The 12,545-nt window shown below is 32.9% G+C and overlaps 1 non-coding gene across 1 annotated transcript; it reads left to right on the top strand.

Moving 5' to 3' along the window:
• The first annotated feature begins 10,537 nt into the window (after positions 1-10,537).
• LOC139851165 (small nucleolar RNA R71) lies at positions 10,538-10,644 on the top strand. Its single transcript, XR_011760523.1, has one exon. It is a non-coding gene; the product is annotated as a small nucleolar RNA R71 (small nucleolar RNA).
• Positions 10,645-12,545: the final 1,901 nt, after the last annotated feature.

A 12,545-nucleotide genomic window follows, 5' to 3' on the forward strand; every position in this document is an offset into this window, starting at 1 on the left:
TCAATGGATTACCACGAGTGTTGTTTGATGAATTTCGTTACAGTTTATGCATTCGGAAACCGAACGCTTCAACTGCGGGGGAGTAATAGTCAACGATAGATATTTACCAAAATATATCATATTGAATGTATAGTATCGGCTATATATAGTATATATAATCTGTATAATCACTTCCCTAAATAAAAGGGAAGTTTGTTAGGATATGCCGTGTTAGCCAAAATACCTTACTGTATATATGTTTGTATCAATGGAATGCAAAGGCAAGGAAAATCACATCCTTTATCACCGCTTTGGAAGCAACCCAAAGTTACTGCGGATGAACTTCGGTAACCACCGGGATTAACTACGGATCTCAGACTCATTACCTCCGCTCCACTATGGAAATAGAGACCCTTTACCAAAAAAAGAATCATAATCATGTATGGAAACTAAAAGTACCCTTAATAATAAACTCATAAAAAGACAATAACCCCCACAAAAATTCTCTCAAAAGCCCAAACCTGCTTAATAATACGAGCAATCTTCTAAATTGAACAAAATCATTCCTACTGAGTTCTGAGCACTTCATCTTCCTTAACATAAACCCTAGGTACATGTATCTACTTAATAATACGACTATATGAGTAATCTATATGACTCTATGTTTGTGTATGTATATGAAATGTCCCGTTCATATTGATTATAAACGTTCCATATTAATTGATTTCGTTGCGAGGTTTTGACCTCTATATGAGACGTTTTTCAAAGACTGCATTCATTTTTAAAACAAACCATAACCTTTATTTTATTGACAAAGGTTTAAAGGACACAACTTAGATTATCAAATAATGATAATCTAAAATATCACGCTTACACACGACCATTACATAATGGTTTACAATAGGGTCCCTTCACAATATTAATATGTTACAATAAAGTAAGTTCTCGAATGTAGTTTTTAAACAATATTATACAAGCATGCTGACTCCAAATCTTATCCTTAATTAGCATGCAACAGCGGAAGCTCTTAATAATCACATGAGAATAAACATGCTTTAAACGTCAACAAAATGTTGGTGAGTTATAGGTTTAATCTATATATATCAAATTGTAATTAATAGACCACAAGATTTCATATTTCCATTTCTCATAAACAACATGCATGCATATAGCAATCTGCATAAAAATCATTCATATGGTGAACACCTGGTAATCGAACTAACAAGGATGCATATGGAATATCCCCATCATTCCGGGACTCTCATCGGACATGATAAAATCGAAGTACTAAAGCATCCGTAACTCGGATGGGGTTTGTTGGGCCCATAGATCTATCTTTAGGATTCGCGTCAATTAGGGGTTGTTCCCTAATTATTAGGCTAACAAGTTAAAAAGGGGCATATTCTATTTCGATCATTCAACCATAGAATGTAGTTTCAATTACTTGTGTCTATTTCGTAAAACATTTATAAAACTGCATGTATTCTCATCCCAAAAATATTAGATTTTTAAAAGTGGGACTATAACTCACTTTCACCGATTATCAATTCATCGAGAATTAGACTTGGCCACGGGTTGATTCACGAACCTATAACAAATATATAAATATATATCAAAATGTAATACAACTATATTCATTTCATATCTTCAATCATATATAATTGTTCAAATTTATATTTTCGATTACGTGTGATTGTTTAAGTTGTCAAGTTAGTAGTCCACAATTAGTAATACATTGTTAGTTCAAGATCACCCTGTAATAATCAAAACATAGTGTACACGTATTGTATAAGACTCAATCATGACCCACGATACATCTATTGTCTTTGAAGTTATCACGACGTATTGTGTATGTGGTGTCTTTCGATTTATCCGACGTATTGTGTAACTATTGTCTTAACTACTCAAGATTACATGATATAATACAAGAGAAGTTAGCTAGTATATAGTTAGTATAGAACTTGTTATAAAATTTTCGTAGCTAAAACTAGTAATTTTTACTAATTTTGTTTTACCCATACTTTCTTCGTTTCAAATCCGTTTTGAGTGAATCAAAGTGCTATGGTTTCATATTGAACCAAAGATTACTAATCTAAATATAAAAATTATAGGTTTATAGTCGGGAATATGAGTTACAAGTCGTTTTTGTAAGAGGTAGTCATTTTAGTCGAAAGAACGACGTCTTGATGACCATTTTGAAAAACATACCTTCACTTTGTGTTTAACCATGATTTTTGGATATAGTATCATGTTCATATGAAATATTATTTTTCCAGAAAACAAACCTTCAATTCAAATATTAAGATAGTTTTTATTTTTCTAACCCAAAACAGCCCGCGGTTTTACTACGACGGCGTATGTCCGGTTTTACGGTGTTCTTCGTGTTTCCAGGTTTTAAATCATTAAGTTAGCATATCATATAGGTATAGAACATGTGTTTAGTTGATTTTAAAATTTAAGTTAGAAGGATTAACCTTTTTTGCGAACAAGTTTAGAATTAACTAAACTATGTTCTAGTGATTACAAGTTATAATATTCGAATAAGATAGTTTTATATATATGAATCGAATGATTTTATGAACATCATTACTACCTTAAATTTAGTAGGTAATCCTACTGGAAGTGAAAAAAATTGATCTAGCTTCAAAGGATCCTTGGATGGCTTGAAAGTTCTTGAAGTAGAATCATGACATGAAAACAAGTTCAAGTAAGTTTACTACTTGAATCAAGATAGATATAGTTATAGAAATTGAATCAAAGTTTGAATATTAATTTTACCTTGAATTAGAAAGATAACCTACTGTAAATAACAAATGTTTCTTGATCTTAGTTGATTACTTGGAATGGATTTGAAGTAGTCATGAAGACTTGATATGATTCTTGAAGTGTTCTTGAGTAGCTGTTTTGTATGTTGTTTTAAGTATGGAATTATGAGCTAGATTGGTGTAGTTTTTGATGAAGATGATGAAGAACACTTAGAACACTTTGTTCTTGAGTAGTTTTTGCTATCCCCATTTTTGATAAAGCTCACCCTTATGATTTTTCGGTCTGGCACAAGGTCCTGTCTTCGACCATGCTTTGCAACCACCGTTCTTACGGTTGACACCCGATTTGGTTCAGATGACCTAATGAATTCCAGATGAATTCCTAGGATTTTACGTTCAATGGTAATGAACGCATTGAAAATGGGTTTTCAGAAAACAAATCGGTTTATAATTTGATCAAAATATTTTCTCGTTCAAGCTCGAGTTTAGATATCATTGAATTCCATGAGTTTGAATTCTCAATCTTTAAGGTCAATCTCTAGGATTGAGTAATATCAGGCTTAAAAGCTGATTTTTGATCTTTTAAGGAGATTACCCTTTCTTGGGATCTGATTTATTAGTCTTATCACGCTAATTTGCACGGTGCCCCCCATTGTACGAGATAAATCCTTCTCATGGTTAGGATAAATCTGACCACTTGGCGACCCTGTTTTATGCTGAGGTCCGTGGATATCCTGCTGATTTTAGAGATGACTTTTCTAGATTTTTCATCAACCTACAGCTGGTCTGGACGACAACTTCATGACCTAAATCAAGAAGCGCGTGTCTTTTTCGAAAGACTTTACTTCCTTTTAACGATGGAATTGATTCATCGTGTAGATCCAACTCTTCTTTTCTTTCATCGGGTAAAACAGTTAATTATCGTCCAAAACAAAAGTATTTTCAATTATTTGTACAAAAATATGTGATATGTATTTTGAATAACTCGGTGAAAATTTCCCACACTTGGCTTTTATTTTCCTTTTTATTGTCCTCTATTCCATTTTAAATGAATTTTAACATTTTGGTTTGTTTCTCAATTTATGTCCTTTCCGAGGTAACAATAATTTCGGTGTTAACACCTAGTTTTATCGTTCATAAATATGTATAAACATGATTTTGAGTTCATTTAATTGAAAATTTTGAAAAATTTTACTAGAATTGGGTAGTCAGTATATAAGACTAGGGCTGTTCTTTATTATCAGAGAGCACTAGATTCTAATACAACTACTACTTTACTAGTATTTCTAATGGTAACCAAGTGTTTAAAGTAAAAAAATTTAAAAAATCCGAAAGAATTTAACCCCTTCCCACACTTAAGATCTTGCAATGCCCTCATTTGCAAGAAATCAGTAACAATTTAAATTATTGAGGGTGATTAGCGTAGAAATGATTAAATTTTACCAAAGTTTCCAAACATATTGGCGTTTGTTTGCTGAATGATAAATGGTACATATCATTTGTCCATTCCGTCTGTTGTTACATCACATTTATCTTGTCGTCAAAATTAGTAGCTTTTGCTGAACTTAATGTCAGTCTTTGAAAATGCGCTGTTTTACCCTGTTTTGTACAATTTACCATATACATACATACAAATACAACTTCGGATTTTTTTAATGTTTTTGGCATACTTTAATTCAATAAGATTAAAAATAATGATAATAAAAGTTCTCGTCCCTCCCTCGGGTAAAGCAATTTCGGTTCAACGACCTAGTCTTCAACTCACGACGAATTTTAAAAATCATATTTTTAACTTAGCGAAATAAAGTAAATTTTTGTTTTTAAATTCACACCAAACTTAAATTTAAAATATGCATAAAATTAAAAATTCACACCAAACTTAAATATAAATTCATATTATAAATTCACACCAAACTTATATTATATTTTTGTTTTTATACATACAAAATTATATTAAAAAGATTAATTTTTCAAATATTTACAATTTTAAATATATTGATTTTACAAAGTTCAAAATATTAATTTAATATTTATATATTAATTTTAAAAACATGGTAAAAAAATAAAATTAAAAATCTTTTTGGCTTTTATCCCACTTTAATCAATCAAATATTATCAAAAATATGCGCCCCTCTTTTCGGTAAAGTAATTTCGGTTCCATGACCTAATTTAACTCATGAAGAATTCTTGAAATATTTTGGGTTGATTGATTAAAGATATTTATACCTTAAGAATAAACGTTAAATTTCGCAATGATGTAATAAAATTTTGTATGATATCAATAATTTCGGTCGCCAAACCTAATTTTATTCAATACCAATTTAATACTTTATAGCGAACAAATTAGCGTTTATTATCAAAAGGTTAAAAATAAAAATAAAAAAATAAAAACTGTACAGACTTACCTGTGAGATAGTATTCTTAGGTATATGATCTATCTCATTCATAAGATAGTCGGTTTAATTGGTTTTCCATAGCTACATAGGCGTAACCTCGAGCATTCAGTGTTTTTTCTTCTAAACATATGAACGGTCCGTCTCTGCATAAAGTAACAAATTCGGTATTTGAATAGGTTTGATTATTTGAACATTTACCTCCATGTGACCATTTTCCGCATTTGTGACATCTTTCAAGGTGTCGTGCTCTTCTTTTCGCTGCGGATTTTGATTTTCCTTTACCAAATTGTAACTTATTATCTTCGCATCTGGATTCTTTTCTTACTCCGTCCAATCTTTCTCTGATTACTGATACTATTTCACTCGGAAGTGTGTCATTATTACGTTTAGTGATCAAAGCGTGTAGCATTAGACCATGGTTTAGTTCACAGGCAGTCTTCATTTCCTAAAAAAAATAAAAATTCAGAATGGGGGGAGAAGACTAGTTCTTTAGGGTCTGCTAGGGAAAGACCATTCGGGTTCCATTTTCGAGAACTACACGAAAACAGACAATCTAACTCTAACAGAAATACATAAAATCCTTAAAAGACTTGATTCTCCTCACACTTAGTTAGCTGTGGTATCGAAATTGTGATTAACTTCGTTGTCGACTTCCATCGGACTATCTATGTAATGTTTAACTCTGTGACCATTAACTTTAAATTCAATTCCATTTGAATTTATTAATTCTATCATTCTGTATGGGAAAACTCTTTTGACTATGAATGGTCCAGACCATCTTGATTTCAATTTTCCAGGAAATAGCTTGAATCGTGAATTGAAAAAAAGAACTCTGTCTCCTTCTTTAAATTCTTTTGAACTTCTGATTCTTTTATCATGCCATTTCTTCGTTCTTTCTTTATAGATTAACGAATTTTCGTATGCTTCATGTCTTAATTCTTCTAATTCGTTTAGTTGACTTAATCGTAGACGTCCAGCTTCATGTAAATCAAGATTACATGTCTTCAAAGCCCAAAATGCTTTGTGTTCAATTTCTACTGGAAGATGACATGCTTTTCCGTAGACGAGTTTAAAAGGTGTGGTTCCAATTGGAGTTTTGTAGGCTGTTCTAAAAGCCCAGAGTGCATCCTCCAATTTAATGGACCATTCCTTTGGATTTGATCCTACGGTTTTCTCTAGAATACGTTTTAAAGCTCGGTTGGTATTTTCAACTTGTCCACTTGTTTGTGAATGATATGCGGTGGAGATTTTATGAGTTACTCCATATCTTTTGAGAACTTTCTCAAGTTGATTATTACAGAAATGAGTACCCCGATCACTTATTAAAGCTTTCAGTGTTCCAAACCTTGCAAAAAGACGTTTTAAAAAGTTGACTACAACTCGTGCATCGTTAGTTGGGAGAGCTTGTGCTTCCGCCCATTTAGATACATAATCAATGGCTACGAGAATATAGAGATTATTATGAGATTTTGGAAATGGACCCATAAAGTCAATACCCCAAATGTCAAATACTTCACATACTTGGATGACATTTTGTGGCATTTCATCACGTTGACTTATTTTTCCGGCCCTTTGACAAGCATCACAGGATTTGCAAAGAAGGTGTGCGTCTTTGTAAATTGTAAGCCAATAGAATCCAGCATCATAAACTTTTCTTGCTGTTAGTTGAGGCCCATAGTGCCCTCCTGTTGGTCCTGTGTGACAATGGTTTAAAATTTTACTAGCTTCATCTCCGAATACACATCGGCGTATTATTCCATCGGGACAACTTTTAAACAGATGTGGATCTTCCCAAAAATAGTGTTTTATATCACTGAAGAATTTCTTTCGTTTTTGGTACGATAATCCTTTTTCAAGGAATCCACATACTAAGTAGTTTGCATAGTCTGCAAACCATGGTATTTCATTATAATCTATCTTCAATAGATATTCATCAGGAAAGTTGTCTTGTATGGCCGATTCATTTAGAACTTCTAATTCAGGATTTTCAAGACGAGAAAGATGATCAGCGGCGAGATTTTCTGCTCCTCTTTTATCTCGGATTTCAATAACGAATTCTTGTAAGAGTAAGATCCAACGAATTAATCTTGGTTTGACATCTTGTTTCGAAAATAGGTATCTAAGAGCAGAATGGTCGGTATAGACCACCGTTTTTGCTAGAACGAGATATGAACGAAATTTGTCAAAAGCAAAGACAATAGCAAGGAGTTCTTTTTCAGTAGTTATATAATTTTTTTGTGCTCCTTGTAACGTCTTACTAGCATAATATATAGGTTGAAATCGTTTTTCAATCCTTTGTCCTAAAACGGCTCCTATTGCAAAATCACTTGCATCGCACATTAGTTCAAACGGTAGATTCCAATTTGGTGTTATCATGATCGGCGCATTAGTGAGTTTCTCTTTAAGAATATTAAAAGATTTGATACATTCATCTAAAAAGATGAATGGAGCATCCTTTTCTAGGAGTTTATTCATAGGAGTGGCAATTTTAGAAAAATCTTTTATGAAACGTCGGTAAAAACCGGCATGCCCTAGAAAACTCCTAACTCCTCTAACATTGGTGGGATGTGGAAGTTTAGCAATTACATCTACTTTAGCTTTATCCACTTCAATTCCTTCTTTTGAAATTTTATGTCCAAGAACGATGCCTTCTTTAACCATGAAATGGCATTTCTCCCAATTAAGTACTAGATTTGATTGTTCGCATCTAATAAGCATTCGTTCCAGATTAACTAGACATGATTCAAATGTATCACCGAAGACTGAAAAGTCATCCATGAAAACTTCCATGCATTCTTCTATCATGTCGTGAAAAATCGCCATCATGCACCTTTGAAAGGTTGCAGGGGCATTGCAAAGTCCAAATGGCATGCGTTTGTAAGCAAAAGTATCATAAGGGCACGTGAATGTGGTTTTCTCTTGATCTTCGGGTGCTATTGGAATTTGAAAGTATCCGGAAAATCCATCAAGAAAACAATAATAACTATTTCCGGCTAATCTTTCTAACATTTGATCAATGAAAGGTAAGGGAAAGTGATCTTTTCTGGTAGCGTCATTTAATTTTCTATAATCAATACATACAAGCCATCCTGTTACAGTCCTTGTAGTAATAAGCTCATTTTTTTCATTTGTAATGACAGTCATGCCACCCTTCTTAGGCACGCATTGAACTGGCCTTACCCATGGACTATCAGAGATTGGATAAATTAAACCTGCATCTAGCAGTTTAATAATTTCTTTTTTAACTACATCTTGCATATTTGGATTTAGTCTTCGTTGGCGTTGCACATACGTTTTATGATCTTCTTCCATAAGGATTTTATGTGTGCAATACGAAGGACTTATTCCTTTAATATCATGAATCTTCCATGCAATGGCTGGTTTATGAGCTTTCAACACAGAAATGAGTTGTGATTTCTCATTTTCAGTAAGAGAAGACGATATTATTACAGGTAATTCAGATTCACCATGTAAATAAGCGTATTCCAAATGGTTTGGAAGTGGCTTTAACTTTAATTTCGGAGGTTCTTCTATCGATGATTTATATCGATATCTGTCTTCTTCTTTTAGCATTTGAATTTCTTCTGTTGTTGGTTCATATCCATTAGCTATAAGTGTAGCTAACATTTCAGCTTCATCAATTTGTTCAGTTCCTTCTCCTAAAGAACATTCTCCTGTTCCTTGTAATTCTAGAAATTCTTCTAACAATTCTGCATGTGAATCTATAGTTTGAATATAATAACATGTATCATCTGCAGATTGCGGTTGTTGCATTGCTCTATCAATTGAAAAGGTAACACTCGTCCTCCTCTATACTTAGGGTCAATTTCTTACCGAACACGTCTATCATTGCTTTAGCTGTGTTTAAGAATGGTCTTCCTAATATGAGAGGAACTTGAGAATCTTCTTCCATGTCCAGAACAACAAAATCTACTGGAAATACTAAAGTACCAACTTTAACTAGCATATTCTCCATTATCCCTCTAGGATATTTTATTGATCGATCGGCTAGTTGTATGCTTATTCTTGTTGGTTTCAATTCTCCAAAGTCTAGTTTAGTGTATAGTGAAAACGGCATTAAATTTATACTAGCACCTAAGTCTGCCAATGCTTCTATTGAACTAAGACTACCCAGAAAACATGGAATTGTGAAACTTCCTGGATCAGATAGTTTTTCTGGTATCTTATTCAACATCACTGCTGAACAATTAGCATTCATAGTAACAGCCGAGACTTCTTCCATTTTCTTTCTATTCGAGATTAGATCTTCAGAAATTTAGCATATCTAGGCATTCCTGAAATCACATCAATGAAAGGAAGATTTACATTTATCTGTTTAAACATATCCAAGAATTTGGATTGCTCGGCTTCAAGTTTCTCTTTTTTATTTTACTTGGGTAAGGAAGTAGTGGTTGGTATGGTTTAACATAAGGTTTATCCTTAGCTGTGTTATCTTCATTAACCTTTTCAACTACCGGTTCTTTTTCCTTATCTTGTTCAGGTTGTGGTTCTTGTGGAGTAGGAATAGCTTCATCAGAATTTACAGGTATTTCAGGTGGTTTAAGTGTTGTACCACTTCTTGTGGTAATGGCTTTAGCTGTTTCATTCTGGGGGTTAGCATTTGTATCACTAGGTAGACTTCCCGGTTTTCTTTCACCTATTAACCTTGCTAGGTTACTTACTTCTTGTTCCAAATATTGAATAGAAGCTTGTTGATTTCTAAATGCTTGAGCATTTTGTTTATTGGTTTGTTTTTGAGATGTGAAAAACTGCGTTTGAGTTTCAACTAGCTTCGTCATCATATCTTCTAAATTCGGCTTTTTATCATCGGTTTGTGGTGGTTTGTTTTGAAAATTAGGTCTTTGCTGATTGTAAGTATTATTGGATACTTGTTGATTGTTAGGACCTTGTTGGTTGTTGTATGGAATATTTCGGTTATAATTCTGATTTTGATTGTAAATCGGTCTTGGCGGTTGATAATTATTCTGATAATTATTTCCAGGCCTTTGGTTTATGTATGAAATATTCTCTCTTTGTTCCATTGTTAATTCAATACTAAGACAATCTTTTGTCAAATGTGGTCCTCCACACTGCTCACAACTAATTCGTATTGAGTGGATATCTTTAGTCATCTTTTCCATTCGTCTCTCGACAGCATCTATCTTTGCAGAAATGGAATCTAAGTCATGGCTAGAATCGGCTCTAGCTGCTTTAGATGATCTAACAATATATTTTTCTTGGTGCCACTCATGTGAGTGGGAAGCAGTGTTATCAATAATTTTGTAAGCATCAGTTTCGGTTTTCTTCATAATGGAACCACCAGCTGCAATATCTATGTCTTTCCTTGTAGTGATGTCGCATCCTTGGTAGAATATTTGTACTATTTGACAGGTATCTAAACCATGTTGCGGACATCCTCTTAATAACTTTCCAAATCTTGTCCATGCCTCATATAGAGTTTCATTTGGCTTCTGTGTGAAAGTAACAATTTCTCCTTGAAGTCTTACGGCTTTAGATGCCGGAAAGAATTGTTTAAGAAATTTTTCAACTAAAACGTCCCATGTATCGATCGCCCCTTCAGGTAACGATTCCAACCAATCTTTGGCTTCTCCCTTTAAAGTCCAGGGAAATAACATGAGATATATCTGTTCATCCTCAACTTCTCTTATTTTAAATAGTGTGCAGATCCTATTAAAGGTACAAAGATGTTCATTTGGATCTTCCTTCGGCGCACCACTAAATTGGCATTGATTAGTCTCCATATGTAGAATTTGTCCTTTGATTTAATAATCTGGTGCATTAATGTCTGGATGAGTAATTGCGTGACCTTGGCTAGTGCGTTTAGCTCTCATTCGGTCTTCCATACTTAAAGGTTCCAGATTTTCCATGATTGAATTTGTTGAATCCGAATCACTAGAGGATTCTGATTTAATGGTTCGTTCCTCAACAATCTCTGTTTGAATGATTGGTGGTTCCGGAGGAAAATTTAATGGTTCAGGATCTATGAATTGTCCCTGAATATTATCCGGATTCTCAATTGTGAGGTCGGGTTCAAAAAATGGATTATCGGAAATTTGAATTGGAGTACTTGGTCGACTGGATGATGATTCTAAAGGAATATCAACGGCGATAATATTTGCTAGATGTCTTGATCTAGTTACAGGTGGTGAACGTACAAAAGGTGGTGAACGTCTTGCTCGGTGCATTCACTGAATATCCTATTAGTTTTTAAAAGGAAAGAAAAAATTATATAAGTTATCCAATTAATAGACTTTTCTGATTTTGCCCATGTTTCGAATAGCCAAAAGATGCAGCAGAGGGGCAGGATTCGTTTGGTCTCAATATAAGTGAGGACTGTTTGGCTCCAATAACCCGGTCCACGTACAAATCCAACTATTACTACGAACCAGAAAATTTTGATGTCTATCAATTTAACCACTTAAAATAAATTTTCGTAATTTTAAGAAGTATAGATAAGAAGTAGAAAAAATTCTAAGTCCTAAAAACTAGAATGACGAGAAATAAGAAAGAAAAAGAGCGCGTCGAAAAAGGTCGAAAAAGAAAAGATCGAAAAATAAAAGGCGTCGAAAAATAAGAAAGAAAAAAAAAATGACTATAAAACTTTAAAAAAAAAACTCGACTAACCCAACCTTATTACTATCACTAACTTAAAATTATAATCGCAAATTGAGATTACTAATTGGAATGATAATTGATACATAGGTAAAAGGTGTCTAAAAATATTAAAGCTTACAGGAAAAATTATATCCCAAATGGCAATATCTCAAAAAGGTATTAAAACTTAAAAAAAAAGTCGCAAAATTCTAAAGCACTTAAATCTTAGTCTAAAGAAAAAGCACTTAAGGGATTTTACGGCAAAGCCTAAAAATCTAGAAATAAAAATAACTATGGCAAAAACTATGAATTAAAAATAAATACGAGCAAAAATTACAAAAGTTACGCTAAAACAATTAAAAAGGGATAAAATATAAAAATATACTAAAAGTTGTAAAAAGTACAATTTTTATAAAAATATTATTTTTATATTATTTAGTTTATAAAACTATTAATTTTATATTTTATAAAACTAATTAAACTTAAAAATACAAATTAAATAAATAACTAAATTAAATATTTAACTAATCTAACCTAATTAGGGTTTAAATATAATAATAATAATTATAAACCGTAATTAATGCAGTACTCAGTCAACTGTGGCGTGTCAGACGGGCTCATGCGATCGCATGAGTCCTAAGTTATCCAGCCATGCGATCGCATGGGCTAGGGTTTCGGGCCACAGAGTGGGCTGCTACAGTACCGGACTCGAGTGTTTTTTTTTTCCTGTGTTGAATTTTCTGTTTTATATATTTATGTAATATATTTATATAAATTAAATAAAACTTAT

Source organism: Rutidosis leptorrhynchoides, chromosome 5 (assembly GCF_046630445.1).
Source record: "Rutidosis leptorrhynchoides isolate AG116_Rl617_1_P2 chromosome 5, CSIRO_AGI_Rlap_v1, whole genome shotgun sequence".
Lineage (NCBI taxonomy): Eukaryota > Viridiplantae > Streptophyta > Magnoliopsida > Asterales > Asteraceae > Rutidosis > Rutidosis leptorrhynchoides.